This window comes from Gorilla gorilla, chromosome 9 (assembly GCF_029281585.2).
Source record: "Gorilla gorilla gorilla isolate KB3781 chromosome 9, NHGRI_mGorGor1-v2.1_pri, whole genome shotgun sequence".
Classification (NCBI taxonomy): domain Eukaryota; kingdom Metazoa; phylum Chordata; class Mammalia; order Primates; family Hominidae; genus Gorilla; species Gorilla gorilla.
In genome coordinates this window covers 123,817,609-123,835,671 of record NC_073233.2, presented here as the reverse complement: position 1 = coordinate 123,835,671, position 18,063 = coordinate 123,817,609, and the positions used below count along the sequence as shown (strand labels likewise).

Genomic DNA, 18,063 nt, shown 5'->3' with positions numbered 1-18,063 from the left:
CTGAATCAACCCTCTCATTTATCCAGGCAAAGTTACTAGGGCTATAGGGGCTGATGTGACATGCCCAGTGTCACATAGCATTAGTGGGTCTGATTGAATGAAAACTCAAGTTTCATCTAAAAAAATTGAAGGAGGGAGAGGGAAGAGAGTAGAGGAGTTTGGGGTAAGGAAGTGTTGGTAACCATGGAGTGTGTCATGGGGAGACATGGTGTGATTATATAATCTGTCTGTAGGAAGACGATGTTACAATGTCAGACTCAAAAAATCATCGAAAATGAAACTACATTTTATATGTAATTTTTCCATTCATCTTATGATTTCCTCTTTATAGCTTTATTATTTTAATCACTATGATTCTTCTATAATTCCTCAATTTGTCCATTCACATATCCATCATTCGACTCACCAAGTCACTGCTTAACTTGTCTATTTATCATTTCATCTTTCTTTCCTTCTTCCCATCCATCCATCTATTCACATCTATTCATCCATCCATCTATTCATCCACTTATCCATCCATCCATCCATCCATCTACCCATCTATTCATCCATCCATCCATCCATCCATCCATCCATCTAAAAAGCACTCATTGAAGTTCTACCATGTGCAAAATGCTAATCTGGGTGCCACAGAACTTTAGAAGGTAAGTGTTCTCAGGTGTTAAGAACAGTCTCCCCACAACTCCCGAGAAAAGGCACTATCTTCCGAATCATCTGGCAGAACACAAATATGAATTGTTCTGACCAATGCGTTCTCTGTTCTGCTTTCAACCCTCATAAAAGCATAGTGGGGAAAGTCTCTGCCTTGGGAGCTGACAGGGAAGAGTTGATGCCTGACACCTAAGATCAAACCTCTCTGATTCAAGCAATATCTGGAGGCCCATTGTTATCACGTATTTATTGAAGTCATATCCTCAAAGTAACCCTTACCAATAATCAAGGTGATAGCTTTGACCTTTGTCTTCTGTCTCCTGGAAGGAAGAGAGTGAGGTTGGAAGAGAGGGAAATATTTTGTGGGCTGTAGAACCTCACCTCTATTCCGATAGGCCTAATTTGATCAACAGGAAGTCACTGTCCCCTAATCTTTCTCTTCTTTTCTCCTCTTTCCCAGGGAACAAGAGCCAGTCTTCTGGGGTTCCTGTCTCTTTCCTTCCACTGTCCATGACCAGCAGCTGAGAATAGGCCCATTCATCAGCAGTTCTGACAGTCCCAGTTGTTATTGCTTATGTTTCCTCTGACACTACATTTTCCCCGACTTGAAATATATGTCATGATTTAATCCACCGGGATGAATGGTCTGATGTACAACCGTCTCCTCAATCCCACTGACACTTTATGAAAATGCTCCACTAAGTCCGATAAAAGGACAGCTTTATGTTTTGAATGCTTATGACTTTATCAGATAAAATCCCAGTATAAAGAATTACTGGGATTTCAGGCCAGTTCCAGATTAGGAGAGAAAAGAACCCTATATTGAAGCCATGTGAGTTCTCTTTTGTATATAATCACAGAAAGCTTTAGAAGATGGAAAGCATGTGCGTTATACTCACTCATGTGCAGTGAAGGTGAAAATATGATGCTCTCAAATGAACCTGCGTTCTCAGCTCCCTCCCACTCTGCATCTTCCAGCAAAGCTAGGCTGAGCCTGCTTTTCTTGGGGCACAACTGAGCAGAAACAACATGGCTTTGGAGTCATCCGGACGTGGGTTCAAACTCTGGCTTTGCTATTACACTATGCATGATGTTGGGAAGATTACTTAAGCTCCCTGGAGCCTGTTTTCTTCACATTAAAATAGAAAAATACTTGCAGCTATCACGTACTATTATTTCACTGATTGAATAAAACACAGTAACTTACTTACTTCATATGTTTGTCCTTTCCCTTCCATTTCCCATCAGATAATTTTTCATTGTTTTGTTTTCAGTTTTTGGGAGATTTACTTCCCTTTGTCTTACAAATCTTCCATTGATTTTTTAAAAAATGTTAGCCACTATAGCTTTAATTTTCAAGAGCTCTTATTTTCTCATTGTTCCTTAAAAATGATTGATTGATAATAATGATAACATCCTGTTCTTGTTTCTTTCCACATATTTTATGGGGATTTATTTCTTCTCACGTTTTTCTTCTGCTTCCTGGGTTGCTTTCTTTTCCTCTGAATTTTTTTCCCTGATAGTTTGGGCATTGCTTTTAGGGTTTCTCTAAGTGTCTGGTGATCTTGGGTGGCCCTTCAGCATGAGGTGTAAAAGCCTTACGGGAAATTCCCTGTAAGGGCTTATCAACTGTTGGGACCCAATAGCCTATAGAGCACGGCCCAGCCATGTCCTTGGGGATCCCCCAATGTCCACACCTTGAAGTCTTTTTTCTGTGATCTTCTTCTCCATAGAACAACCTCAGCCTCCTGTCTGTGGGAATATGAGCAGGCTGGCAGAGTTGCAAGAATGCAGAAGAGCAGTAGCAAGGGAGGAGTTCAGAATATAGCAGTTGCCTGATACCTTATTTCCCTGTGCATCTCCATAATCTGCCCTGCCAGCCTCTCTGATCACTTTGCCCTAGTTCAAGTCCCCCAGCCTTCCTTCTCTACCTCACATTATCGGCTGCCTGCCAAGGGATGCTGTACTTGCCATTCCTTCTGATTAGAACGCTCTTCAGGAGCCTGGCACATCATCCTGCAGTGCTTGCCTCGGGCCACCTCCTAGAAAGCCTTGTTTGTCATTCTCTGTGCCTTTGGCATGTTTTGGGATATCATGACCATGGAGAACTCATCATCTTCTCTGATGATATTATGTATTAACCTATCGGTCCATTTTCTGATTTCTTCCGCTAGAGTTAAAGCCCCTGGAAGGCAGGGAGCTTGTCTGTCTTGTTGACTGCAGATGCAGTAACATCTGAAACAATGTCTGGCACATATTTATCATCTGAGTGAAGGACTAAAAGAATGATTAGAATCCAATATTGGAAAGACAAGTTGGGGCCCAGACTGAGTGGCCTTGGGTGCCAAAATGGGGACTCTGAATTGTATGCCATAAGCAATGGGGAACCGTTGAAGGGTTTTGAGGGGAGGGGTGAGGTCATCAGAGCTGGCCCTCAGGAAGGGTAATCTGGCAAGTCTGTGAGTTTGGAGTGGGGTTGGAAAAGGGAATGGAGGCCAAGAGTCCAGTGAGGTCCAGCAGTGCTCAGGTGAGAGATGTAGAGGGCCTTCAGGCAGGGAACAACCAAGGGAATGACAGCATTGAGAGGTGGGCAGAAAGCAGTCGCAATCTGCCTTGCAATCGGTGCATTTGCTGGCTGCTCCCAGTGACGGCCCAGGCCTCCTTTGCCTCTTTCCTGCTCCTAACACCTTGTGCATGGCTTCACTCCCTAAGAACCAGGTATGGGGCCATGGCTGGCAACTTTGGTTCATGTTTTCTTCCCTGGCTGCTGCCTCCACCCAATTTCTGGTCAAGGAGGACCCACAGCTGTCCGTTTAGTGGCTGCTTCTTTCTTCCCTGGTTGATTTTAAGCTTGGGGTTTGCAAGCCCTGGCCGCGACAGTTGTTTTCAATTTCCCAAGGCGAATTTAGAACCAATCGCTGAGTTCAGGCAGAAAGAGGGAGGGGAGCCACTGTGCAGGTTTTGCCTTCATTAGTAAGTTTCCCTGACAGCAGAAGGAAGTCTTTCCAGTCAATTCTTTGTAGTCAATTCCTGATCATCGTCCTCTCGTTGTTAATATTGTTGTTAAACTCCCGAAGCCTCGCTGAGTGAAAGCTAATTATAATAATTAACAGAGAACTCCTGAACTTGTCAAACTGGTAATTATAAACCACGGGGACTTTTATCATTAATAGATGCCATGGAAAGTGGAGGCACAGGGGCGCTGGCAGGGAGAGGCATGCAGGAGATGTTCCGGTCCTGAGCCAAATCTGCGTGCCACCAGGATGCGAGGACATGGCTTCCCTTGGCTCTGCGCTGTCTCTGCTTTCCTGCAAACCAGCCCCGAATCTCTCCACACAGCCACCTTCTCACCACTACCTCAGCAAGGCCCACCTTCCCCCGGCACACACACACTCTCTCTTACACACTCAAGTACTTAAATAGGATCAGTTTCACCATAGGAAGACTTAAATTTGTTTGTTCATGCATGCAATTGCAAATAAAGCTTAATACCTGTCTTCAAAGAGTTTATAATCTGATGAATGAGGGGGAAATAATTTTAAGAGTCCTTTACAATACAATAGAGTTTTATAATTGCTCCAATGAAGGTCTCTATTAGGTGTAATATGAGAACAGGAATAAGGTATCCAGACCTGCTGGAGTGAAGAATAACCCTGATATCAAAACAATCTAGAAAATTAAATTCTACTTTTAAAGTAGTTTTTTTTAAAAAAACGTTCGTAGTTTCTAAACGCCTTTAAGGACTGGATGAAAGTCAGAGCCTTTCACTTCAGGAACGAGCTCCTTCATGCCTACATGCAAAATTGTTCCTGGAATTTCAAAAGTCCACAGAGACCCCAAATTTTCATTCTACCTCTGTGGGAGATCTGTAGACCTCTATGCAAAAAGCTCCCTGTTGTGTAAAGCACTGAGCACTTTGCCTGGCACATAGAAGGCACTCAACAAAATTTAGTTTCTATTAATATTATGAATACTTTATATTCTTGTTTGGAGGACTATATAAGAGAAGGTATATGGAAGCATTTGGTTAGCTCCAGAACAAGATACAGGTCGGTTATTGTTATTAACAAACACTGATTAAGCCTGGTCACTGTCTTGTTTGCACAGGAAGGACACACACATGAGCTGCCGTCCCCATTGTGGCTTCCTCTCCCACATCAGCACTGCAGAGGAATCCTCGGATAGCTCCTCTAAGGAATGATTCCACCTCCCCTCTCCAAGGCTGGCCTAGGGTGTCTTATGCTGCAGGTACTTGAGCGCTTTCCTGTGGAAGCCTTAAGAATAGCCTGGCTCCCCCTGCCCCCGAGACTGTGGGTAGAGTTAATTCTGCTCTGATCCTGGGTATTATCCCTCTCTCATGCCACTGAAGTGCTCATTAACAGAAACCACTGCGTAAGGGTTGCTTGAAGAGGCTCTAGTACCTCCACCCCCACCACCCTCCTACAGACCACTGCAATTAAACCTGCAATCTGAACAAAAACCACTCCCCTGCTATGCAAACACATGCTCAAGACAAGGTTCCCCCAGGACCCTTTTCCACCAAATTACCCCTCCCAAGTCCCTCCTAAACACAAATCTGGGAGCTGCCAAGAAAAACAAGTCTCTGTTGTCAGCTTCAATTGCATCCCTAGCTCAGGCCCCAGAGAATGAAGGGGACCTCGGGGCCATCTGAGGGACCCATGGTGATCTGGCAGGAGGGGCAGCTGCTGACTGGCAGCCCGCTCCCTGTCCAGCTGTGCGTGCTTTGAAATTTGTGGGCTTTTGCTGGCAGGGTGAGAAGGGCCAAATTAGTTCAAGAGTAAGGGCAAAGCTTGGGCCTGCTTCAAAGTCCCAGGCCAGTTTTTATTTTTAGCCCAAGTTTAAAAATTGTCAGAAAAACTTCAGAGGCCTCTAGTCCAACAGCAGCTTTGGGTTTTGGCTGGAACAAGAAAGGGACAGACCACAGGCCACAGAGCAACTCTGAAAGAGGACTCAGAGGCTGGTCACCAGGACGCCCTGGAGCCTCCCTGGGAGAAGAGCAGTGGCCTCTGTGGAGTGTTCAGGGGAACTGGAAGATCAGTACCCCCAAACTTCCGCTACTTCCCGACTAGTCCTGTGTCTCCTTTGCATAAGTGGAGGGGGTCAGGCCAGGCTTTATCTGGGTTGCTTCTTGCCAGAACCACAAAAGACCAATTTCCTCAGTGAGAGCTTTTGTTTTCAGAAGGGGCCGCAGCTCATCCCAGGAGAAGCCATTGTTTCTGCAGAGGATTTTTAGATCAGCTGCTGGCTTCTGGTGCCCTTCTCCTGTGAGTTCTCCCATTCTTTTTGTGCTGCCCTGCTTTCCTGGACATAAACAACAAATGGTCCTATTCACCCTGGAGATAAGATTGTGCTTCTCCCAAAGTCACCGCTGTCTTCTCACTGCCTCTGGAACTGTTTGAATAATGAGGCTCCTAGAGAATTTGTGTTGTTTTATCGTTTTCTTCACTGAGACTGGAGATTCCCTAGGCAGCCCTGGTGGGCAGTGCCTACAGGGGGTTACCTGGGGGTGGCTAACACAGGGCAGCCGCCCAAGAGAGCTTTTTGTTTCTTATGTTAATCTGGGTGCTGTGGAACTTTATATATGCTGGTTTCTCTTCCTTTTATTTTTTAATTTTTTTTTCCTGACAAGACAAACAATAGCTCTTAGGCAAAGAATTCCCCACCCTACAGAAATAGTGGAAACCTTCAGCCTGTGATTTCCTTCCACCTCCTAGAAGCTGCTATGGCTCCAGTAAGACTTGCAAAGGGAATGGAGAGGATGTCAGGCAGAGTTGGCAGCCAGCTTATTATGTCAAAGCACTTCTTCCTTTGGGATCTTGTCCACCCTCCATTCCTTGCTGGACTTATTGCTAGAAGACCTGGATTTAAGTTACAGCTCTGCTGCTTACTAAGCCTGTGACCTTAGGCAAAGCACTTTAATCCTCAAACTTCATTTTCTTAGTCAGTTAGAGGTGGTGGATAATTCTGCCAACTTCATGCTTGTGATGAGACTCAAGCAACAATAATGGATGAAAAAATGCTTTGTGAACTGACAAGTAATACACAAATGTCAAGTACTGTGATCATTTTATTATTACTATCCTAATGGTTGTTATCATATCATTATTATGATAATCTGTAGTAGTTGGCTTCATGGTAAACAACTAAGTTTGTTTCCAGACTTAGATTTAAATCTTGGCCCTGCCATTTATTAGCTGTATGGCCACAAGCAAACTACTAAATTTCTCTGTGCCTTAATTTTCTCATTCACAAAAAATGAGAGTAATAAGGATACCACTTAATTCATAGGATTGTTAGGAAGTTTAAAAGATAACATAAAAGTAAAGCGCCCAGTGCATAGCAAGTTCTTAACTAACGTTAGTTTCCTTTGCTTTTTACCTTTTGTTAACCCTTTTAGGCATCCCTTGAATGTTTATGAAACACCTATCATATGCCAGACCTTGTGCCAAGTGCTCAGGATGCAAGAGATAAAGATTTGAGAAATGCATTGTGTGACTAAGGTGACAAAGAAACAACAGCAATTCACTGGGCTAAGTGGTTTGTACAACAACCAGGAGAGAGCAGATTAATTCTGTCTAGGAGCTCAGGATGGCACTTGAACCAGACCTTGAAAAATGTGCACAGGATTTCGCCATCAGAGAAACAAGGTGAGGACATGTTAAGCAGAGAGGACTTTGAACCAAAGCTCTGAAGCACAGAGGTCTATGATCTATCAGTGGCAGTAGGTGAGGCTAGAGAAAGCTGGGACCAGATTGGAAGAGGCCAGGCAGACTACCTGAAGGGGCTGGATCTTACATGAGAACATTGGGAAGCCCCTAAAATTCTGTAAGCAGGGAGGTGACATGGCTAGATGTGCTTTTCAGAAAGGCTTCCTGGGGCATGAAGAATGGACTGGACTGGAGGGGGAGGAAGGAGTGGGGTAACAATAGAGGGGAATAATTCAGAAGACAGAAGAGGCCCAAATTAGGCAACTGGCTCAGGGAAGAAAAGGTTTGGACTTGGTGAAATGGAGCTGTGTGAAAAAAAGGAGTAGGAGCTGACTTGGGTGTCTGGTTCAGGAAAGAAGGAGGGTGGTGATGTCATTAACCTGGAGAAGGAACAAACTCAGCACAAATGATTCCCAGCTGTGCCTACTCTCAAACACAGAAAAGCCAGAAATAGGCTTGGCCCTGTGACCAGCAAGAGGGTCCCCTATGATCAGATGAGATTAAGGGACTAATATCCTCAACTGACTTTAAGGTTGAAAGAAAAAAGGACCTCCCTTAAGTCCCTATGTGTTTTGGAGGACCCTAAGAAAAATGGGGGTGAATAATTGTTTAGGAAAATATAAACATAAAGACTGTATTATTTTATAACTACCTTACAACTATAACTACATTGCATAATATAAAGTGGTAAAATTATAAATGTTCTAGTGTTTAAAAATTAATGGAACCATGGGTGAATTTTATTTGTATATACTTTTCTATGTTTTTCAAATCTTCTATCATGAACATACATAATTTTTATAATGAAAAAAGTTAACTCTAAAAAAATGCACAAAAGACTTGAGTAAACACAGAAGATAACCAAGTATCCAATAAATAAAAAGATCCCTACCTTTATTAGACATCAAGAAAATGCTATGTTAAAGTCACTATACAATGCTACTACACATGTAGCCAACTGATAAAATGAAAAAGATGGAAAATATCAAGTGTTGGCATGAATGTAGAAAAAATGGAACTCTCATACATTGCTTGTAAGGAGTGTAAATTTATAGAACTATTTTGTAAAACTTCTTGTTAGTATATTTTATGTACACTATAGCTGAACATATGCAAACACTACAACCAAGCAATTCCACTCCTAAGTATATATCCAAAAGAAATGCATACATATGTTGACCAAGAAATAAGTAGAGTGTTCACAGTATAACTATTTGTAGTCATACCAATCTGGAAACTATTCTAATGCCCATCAATAGTACACTAGATAAATAAATTATGATATATTAATACAGTGCAATATGATGCAGCAATGAAAATTAGCATTCTACAGCTATATGCAATAGTAGGAATGCTTCTCAAAGACATAATTTTGAGTGAAAGAAGAGAGACATTTATAGGAAGACAAAGCCAATCTATGCCATTTGAAGTCTGGATGATGCTTACTCTTGTGGAATGTATAACTAGAAGGGAGCACGGTGAAGGCTTCTGGAGTCCTAGTAATGTTTTGTTTCTTATGGGTGCTGATTATACAGGTACATTTCTGGGAATCCATTGAGCTGTATGATATAGTGTATGTATGTTATACTTCAATAAAAACTTAAAATATATAAATATTATTAGTCTAAAAATCAACTAAAATAGAGCAGTAGAAATAAGAGACTGGTGATTATACCAGTAATATTTAGGGGAACTCCCTGGTTCCCTAGCCTGGTTTTAGTGTCTACAGGTGATGGTAGGAGGAGAGAGCTAGGTGCTAGGAATTGTAACACAGAGGTAAAAGACATCTACACCAGCACTTCTAGATCCATAAAGCCCCAGGATCTGAAAAAAAAATACATTTCTTCTTATTGAGTATAGGAACAAATACCTAATATTAGGAATGAAAAAGGTGATACTACTACAGATCCCACAGAACTAAGAAGAACATGAAGCTATTATAAACAACTCCATACCAATACATTTGCAACTGTAGGTTTAATGGACATATTTCTCAAAAAAAAAAAAATCCCACAACTTACCAAAACTGATACAGAAAGAAAGAGAAACTGAATAGTCCTACATATAATGGAGAAACAAATCTATAGTTTCAAATGCTCACACACACATACACATATACTTCAGGTCTAGATGGCATCTGTAGTGAAATCTACTACGTTTAAGGAAGAGATAGCAAAACTTTTACAAAAATTTTTCCAAAGACTTGAAAGAGAGGGAATTCTCCCCAGTTCATCTAAAGCATTAGGAAACCTTGATATCAAAACCTGACAAGAATATTACAAGAAAGAAAAAGTGTAAGTCAAAGTTACTCACAAACCTAGACAGAAAATTCATAAGCATGATATCATCAAATAAAATTCAAGAATATATAAAAAAGATACCATAAGTTCATCACAAAAATGCAAGGTTGATTTAATATTTAAAAAGAGTATAATTCAGGCCGGGCGCAGTGGCTCACGCCTGTAATCCGAGCACTTTGGGAGGCCAAGGTGGGCAGATCATGAGGTCGGGAGATCAAGACCATCCCGGCTACCACAGTGAAACCTTGTCTCTACTAAAAATACAAAAAATTAGCCAGGCGTGGTGGCAGGCACCTGTAATCCCAGCTACTCGGGAGGCTGAGGCAGAAGAAAGGGGTGAACCCAGGAGGCGGAGCTTGCAGTGAGCTGAGATCATGCCACTGCACTCCAGCCTGGGTGACAGATCAATACTCTGTCTCAAAAAAACAAACAAACAAACAAACAAAAAAGAGTGTAATTCGAAAAACCGGGAGCCAAGATGGCCAAATAGGAACAGCTCCAGTCTACAGCTCCCAGCTTGAGCGACGCAGAAGATGGGTGATTTCTGCATTTCCAACCGAGGTACAGGGTTCATCTCACTGGGGAGTGCAGGACAGTGGGTGCAGTGCACCGTGCATGAGCCGAAGCAGGGCAAGGCATCGCCTCACCCAGGAAGTGCAAGGGGTCAGGGAATTCCCTTTCCTAGTCAAAGAAAGGGGTGATAGATGGCACCTGGAAAATCAGGTCACTCCCACCCTAATAAATACTGTGCTTTCCAACGGGCTTAACAAAAGGCATACCAGGAGATTATATCCCGCACCTGGCTCAGAGGGTCCTACGCCCACGGAGCCTCGCTTATTGCTAGCACTGCAGTCTGAGATCAAACTGCAAGGCGGCAGTGAGGCTGGGGGCGGGGCACCCGCCATTGCCCAGGCTTGAGTAGGTAAACAGAGTGGCTGGGAAGCTTGAACTGGGTGGAGCTTAGCCCGCCCTGAAAGAGCTCCTGAAGGAAGCACTAAACATGGAAAGGAACAACTGGTACCAGCCACTGCAAAAACATGCCAAGTTGTAAAGACCATTGAGGCTAGGAAGAAACTGCATCAACTAACGAGCAAAATAACCAGCTAACATCATAATGACAGGATCAAATTCATACATAATAATACTAACCTTAAATGTAAATGGGCTAAATGCTCCAATTAAAAGGCACAGACTGGTAAATTGGATAAAGAGTCAAGACCCATCTGTGTGCTGTATTCAGGAAACCCATCTTATGTGCAGAGACACACATAGGCTCAAAATAAAGGGATGAAGGAAAGATCTACCAAGCAAATGGAAAACAAAAAAAGGCAGGGGTTGCAATCCTAGTCTCTGATAAAACAGACTTTAAACCAACAAAGATCAAAAGAGACAAAGAAGGCCATTACATAATGGTAAAGGGATCAATTCAACAAGAAGAACTAACTATCCTAAATATATATGCACCCAATACAGGAGCACCCAGATTCATAAAGGAAGTCCTTAGTGACCTACAAAGAGACTTAGACTCCCACACAATAATAATGGGAGACTTTAACACCCCGCTGTCAACATTAGACAGATCAATAAGACAGAAAGTTAACAAGGATATCCAGGAAATGAACTCAGCTCTGCACCAAGCGGACCTAATAGACATCTACAGAACTCTCCACCCCAAATCAACAGAATATACATTCTTTTCAGCACCACACCATAACTATTCCAAAATTGACCACATACTTGGAAGTAAAACACTCCTCAGCAAATGTAAAAGAACAGAAATCATAACAAACTGTCTCTCAGACCGCAGTGCAATCAAACTAGAACTCAGGACTAAGAAACTCACTCAAAACCTCTCAACTACATGGAAACTGAACAACCTGCTCCTGAATGACTACTGGGTACATAATGAAATGAAGGCAGAAATAAAGATGTTCTTTGAAACCAACGAGAACAAAGACACAACATACCAGAATCTCTGGGACACATTTAAAGCAGTGTGTAGAGGGAAATTTATAGCACTAAATGCCCACAAGAGAAAGCAGGAAAGATCTAAAATTGACACCCTAACATCACAATTAAAAGAACTAGAGAAGCAAGAGCACACACATTCAAAAGCTAGCAGAAGGCAAGAAATAACTAAGATCAGAGCAGAACTCAAGGAAATAGACACACAAAAAACCCTTCAAAAAATCAATGAATCCAGGAGCTGGTTTTTTGAAAAGATCAACAAAATTGATAGACCACTAGCAAGGCTAATAAAGAATAAAATAGAGAAGAATCAAATAGATGCAATAAAAAATGATAAAGGGGATATCACCACTGATCCCACAGAAATACAAACTACCATCAGAGAATACTATAAACACCTCTATGCAAATAAACTAGAAAATCTAGAAGAAATGGATAAATTCCTCAACACATACACCCTCCCAAGACTAAACCAGGAAGAAGTTGAATCTCTGAATAGACCAATAACAGGATCTGAAATTGAGGCAATAATCAATAGCTTACCAACCAAAAAAAGTCCAGGACCAGATGGATTCACAGCCGAATTCTACCAGGGGTACAAGGAGGAGCTGGTACCATTCCTTCTGAAACTATTCCAATCAATAGAAAAAGAGGGAATCCTCCCTAACTCATTTTATGAGGCCAGCATCATCCTGATACCAAAGCCTGGCAGAGACACAACAAAAAAAAAGAGAATTTTAGACCAATATCCTTGATGAACATTGATGCAAAAATCCTCAATAAAATACTGGCAAACCAAATCCAGCAACACATCAAAAAGCTTATCCGCCATGATCAAGTGGGCTTCATCCCCGGGATGTAAGGCTGGTTCAACATACGCAAATCAATAAACATAATCCAGCATATAAACAGAACCAAAGACAAAAACCACATGATTATCTCAATAGATGCAGAAAAGGCCTTTGACAAAATTCAACAACTCTTCATGCTAAAAACTCTCAATAAATTCGGTATTGATGGGACATATCTCAAAATAATAAGAGCTATCTATGACAAACCCACAGCCAATATCATACTGAATGGACAAAAACTGGAAGCATTCCCTTTGAAAACTGGCACAAGACAGGGATGCCCTCTCTCATCACTCCTATTCAACATAGTGTTGGAAGTTCTGGCCAGGGCAATCAGGCAGGAGAAGTAAATAAAGGGTATTCAATTAGGAAAAGAAGAAGTCAAATTGTCCCTGTTTGCAGATGACATGATTGTATATCTAGAAAACCCCATCGTCTCAGCCCAAAATCTCCTTAAGCTGATAAGCAACTTCAGCAAAGTCTCAGGATACAAAATCAATGTGCAAAAGTCACAGGCATTCTTATACACAAATACCAGACAAACAGAGAGCCAAATCATGAATGAACTCCCATTCACAATTGCTTCAAAGAGAATAAAATACCTAGGAATCCAACTTACATGGGATGTGAAGGCCCTGTTCAAGAACTACAAACCACTGCTCAATGAAATAAAAGAGGATACAAACAAATGGAAGAACATTCCATGCTCATGGGTAGGAAGAATCAATATCATGAAAATGGCCATACTGCCCAAGGTAATTTATAGATTCAATGCCATCCCCATCAAGCTACCAATGACTTTCTTCACAGAATTGGAAAAAACCACTTTAAAGTTCATATGGAACCAAAAAAGAGCCCGCATTGCCAAGTCAATCCTAAGCCAAAAGAACAAAGCTGGAGGCATCACGCTACCCGACTTCAAACTACACTACAAGGCTACAGTAACCAAAACAGCATGGTACTGGTACCAAAACAGAGATATAGACCAATGGAACAGAACAGAGCCCTCAGAAATAATGCTGCCTATCTATAACTATCTGATCTTTGACAAACCTGACAAAAACAAGAAACGGGGAAAGGATTCCCTATTTAATAAATGGTGCTGGGAAAACTGGGTAGCCATATGTAGAAAGCTGAAACTGGATCCCTTCCTTACACCTTATACAAAAATTAATTCAAGATGGATTAAAGACTTAAATGTTAGACCTAAAACCATAAAAACCCTAGAAGAAAACCTAGGCAATACCATTCAGGACATAGGCATGGGCAAGGACTTCATGTCTGAAACACCAAAAGCAATGGCAACAAAAGCCAAAATTGACAAATGGGGTCTAATTAAACTAAAGAGCTTCTGCACAGCAAAAGAAACCACCATCAGAGTGAACAGGCAACCTGCAGAATGGGAGAAAATTTTTGCAACCTACTCATCTGACAAAGGGCTAATATCCAGAATCTACAATGAACTCAAACAAATTTACAGGAAAAAAACAAACAACCCCATCAAAAAGTGGGCAAAGGACATGAACAGACACTTCTCAAAAGAAGACATTTATGCAGCCAAAAAACACATGAAAAAATGCTCATCATCACTGGCCATCAGAGAAATGCAAATCAAAACCACAATGCCATACCATCTCATACCAGTTAGAATGGCAATCATTAAAAAGTCAGGAAACAACAGGTGCTTGAGAGGTTGTAGAGAAATAGGAACACTTTTACACTGTTGGTGGGACTGTAAACTAGTTCAACCATTGTGGAAGTCAGTGTGGCGATTCCTCAGGGATCTAGAACTAGAAATACCATTTGACCCAGCCATCCCATTACTGGGTATATACCCAAAGGATTGTAAATCATGCTCCTATAAAGACACATGCACACGTATGTTTATTGCGGCACTATTCACAACAGCAAAGACTTGGAACCAACCTAAATGTCCAACAGTGATAGACTGAATTAAGAAAATGTGGCACATATACACCATGGAATACTATGCAGCCATAAAAAATGATGAGTTCATGTCCTTTGTAGGGACATGGATGAAGCTGGAAACCATCATTCTCAGCAAACTATCACAAGGACAAAAAACCAAACACCGCATGTTCTCACTCATAGGTGGGAATTGAACAATGAGAACACATGGACACCGGAAGGGGAACATAACATACCGGGGACTGTTGTGGGGTGGGGTGGGGTGAGGGGGGAGGGATAGCACTGGGAGATATACTTAATGCTAAATGATGAGTTGATGGGTGCAGCACACCAACATGGCACATGTATACATATGCAACAAATCTGCACCTTGTGCACGTGTACCCTAAAACTTAAAGTATAATAATAATAAAGAGTGTAATTCAAAATATTAAGAGAATAAAGAAAACTAATATGATACTCTTGATCGAAGCATGGAAAGCAATTAATAAAACCCAACACCTACTCATGGTAAAAGCTCTAAGTGATATAGAAATGAAAATTATTTTGTGAGAAAAAGTAAAAAAAAAACAGCCAACAACAGTCTTAATGAGAAATATTAAAGCTTTTCCTTTGAAGATGAAAACAAGACAAGGATGGACTTCTGTTAGAAAAATATGTACTGGAGCTTCTAGCCAGCACATTAGAGAACAAATAAAAATAAAAATTTCAAAGCGATAGTGAACGCTGTCAATATTTATAGATAAGAAAATCCAAAAGAATATATGATAAATAATCATAATTTAAAAAATTATTTAGAAAGGTTGTTGAAAACAAGGTCAATATATAAAAACCAAATATAAGTGTATAATACTAGCAAAGAGCTGGAAAATAGATTATTCTTTAGATATTATAACCAAGTCATAATAGCATCAGAAAATATAAAATAGTAATAAATATGATAAAAGGTATGAAAGACTTCTACACATACATACACCCCCAAAAAAACCCTATAAAACATTATTGGAAAAATAAAAAGATCTAAATTCATAAGCATTAAAAACTAAATACTGTGAAAACATCAATTATATCCAAACTGAGCTATATATTCACTTTAATATCAATCAAAATGTCAATAGTTTTTCTTTATTCCTTTTTTCTTTGTGAAATTGAAAATATATTATTTTAAAATGTATATAAAAGCACAAATGGCCAAGAAGCTAAGACATTCCGTAAAGAAGAACAAAAAGGTAGAAGGATATACCACTAAACTATAATAATTAAGATAGTGTGACATTAGTACAATGATAGTTAAATAGACCAAATGAGGTGGAAGAGAGTTTAGAAAATACCACACATGTATGGACATTGGCTTCTGAGACTGTGGAACTGTGGGAATAGGACAATCTTTTCTATAAATAATATTGGAACCCTCGGATACCCATATACAAAAAATAAACCTGACCTTTATACCAGAGCATATACAAAAATTAATTTCAGTTGGTATTCATACCTGAAAGTGAAAGACAGCACTATAAAGATTCTATGTGATAATACAGGACATTATTTCTATGGACTTACGAGAAAAACAGAAATTATTTAGAAGCACATAAAAGCACTAATCATGAAAGAAAAGGCTGTTAGACTACACTAAAACTAAGAACTTCAATTTATCAAAAGATACCATGAGTAGGAAAAAAAAACATGTGCTCAGACAGAGAAGTTATTTGCATCCATATAAAGTAAGCAAAGACTCAATCTAAAATATACGAAGAGCTCTTACAAATCAATAAAACACAGACAATTAATTAAAAAGTGGGTGAAAAGGGGACTTCATAAGAAAAGATATTTCAGTGGCCGGTAAACATATGAACATGATCAACCTTATTAGTAATCAAGGAAATGAAAACTAAAACCACAATGAAACACCACTACACATCTACCAGAGGAACTGAAACTCACAAGATTGGTAATAGCAAGTGTTGGCAAGGTTGCGCAGCCACTGGAGCACTCAGACATTGTTGATGGGACTGTACGTTGGTACAATTACTTGGAAAACAGCTTGGTATTACCTGCTAAACTTAAACTTACATATATTCTATGACCCAGCAGTTTCAATCCCAAGTAAATATCCAGCAGAAATATACACATGTGCATCAAAAGACACGTACAGGCTGGGCAGGGTGGCGCATGCCTGTAATCCCAGTAACTTGGGAGGCTGAGGCAGGAGAATTGCTTGAACCCAGGAGGTAGAGGTTGCACTGAGCTGAGATCACACCACTGCACTCCAGCCTAGGCGCGAGACAAAGTGAGACTCTGTCTAAAAACAAAACAAAACAAAACAAAAAAAACATTGTGCAGGGATGTTGTTCATAGTAACATTATTTATAATAACCCCAAAGTGAAAACAATCCAAATTCTAACAGTGGAATAGACAGATGAATGGGGTATATTTGTACAGTGGTAAAGTATACAGCAATGAAAATAAACTACTGCTGCATGCAACGATGGGTGACTCTCATGTATATAATAGTGATCAAAATAAGTCAAACACAAAATAATATATAGTATAAGTCTATTTATATAAAGTCCCCAAATAGGCAATATTAATCTATAATCTTAGAAGCCAGAAGAAGAGTAACCTCTGGATAAAAATAAGCCTCCAGAAGTAGAAAGAGAGTAGTGAGGGGGAGGAGGGGACAAGAAGAGAGCATCTTGGATGCTAGAGGTGTTTTATTTCCCAATCCAGGTGATGGCTTCCTAGGTGTCTATTGCATGATAATTTGTGGAACTATGTAGTTTCGTGTTTTGTGTGTATTTCTGTATGAGTGTTATATTTCTATTGAAAAAACGTTTTAAAGAAAAATAAGCATAATGTCCATGCTAAACTAGAAATAGTTTAAGCCCTCGGCTGCATAAGTGGATTGAAAAGGAAAGGTCAAAGGAACTTTGTGAAGGGAGGATAAATTAATGAAAACAGGGGTGTACTTCAAATAGCAAATTCACAGTAAATGGAAGTTATTTTTACAAAGTCAACTCTCAACTTCCTTTTTTTCGTTGTCTTCATAAATCATGCAAAGCGGGCTGCCTGCCTTGGCAGTTCCATACTAAAATTGCTCCACATACACATTCATGTGTCCTCCCCTATTTGAAGGTAAACAAGTCTCAGCCAAGACAAAATTGAAAAAGTTTGTAGGGTATTTCTTTTGTCTCCAGTTTCTTTCTGTAGCTTTGGTGTATTTTCAAGTTCACTGGGCTTGCAGTCAGAACCTCAGGTACAAGTTCAAACTAAATATCTCTTGTTTCATAGTCACTGGTCCTGGGAATAGTTACTTGACAGCTCTGAGCCTCAGTTTCCTTTTTTGCACAACAGGAAGAATACAAATGCCTGCCTCCCAGAATTGTGAACACTAAGTGACACAAAGCATACACACACACACACACACACACACACTTCAAACCTCAAGGTGTACACCTGAAAGGGACTGCTCTCCCTCCCCGCCCATCTCCTTGGCAATGCCCATTTCAGGTGTCAACTCTTTTAACCCTCCCCCCTGTATCATAGCAGGGAAGAATCTGATATCAGTAATTTATATTCCAAGGATTGATTGATTATTCTCCAACTGGAGCTCAGCCAGGCGTTTGCATTTTATGCCT

At 40.5% G+C, this 18,063-nt stretch overlaps 1 long non-coding RNA gene across 1 annotated transcript in view; it reads left to right on the top strand.

The window, feature by feature from the left end:
- The window catches only part of LOC129525561 (uncharacterized), a 565,073-nt gene extending 556,970 nt beyond the window's left edge, over window positions 1-8,103 (top strand). The window contains exon 4 of the long non-coding RNA XR_010129200.1: window positions 7,070-8,103. This is a non-coding gene — a long non-coding RNA (uncharacterized lncRNA). The remainder of the gene's footprint in view (window positions 1-7,069) is intronic.
- Window positions 8,104-18,063: the final 9,960 nt, after the last annotated feature.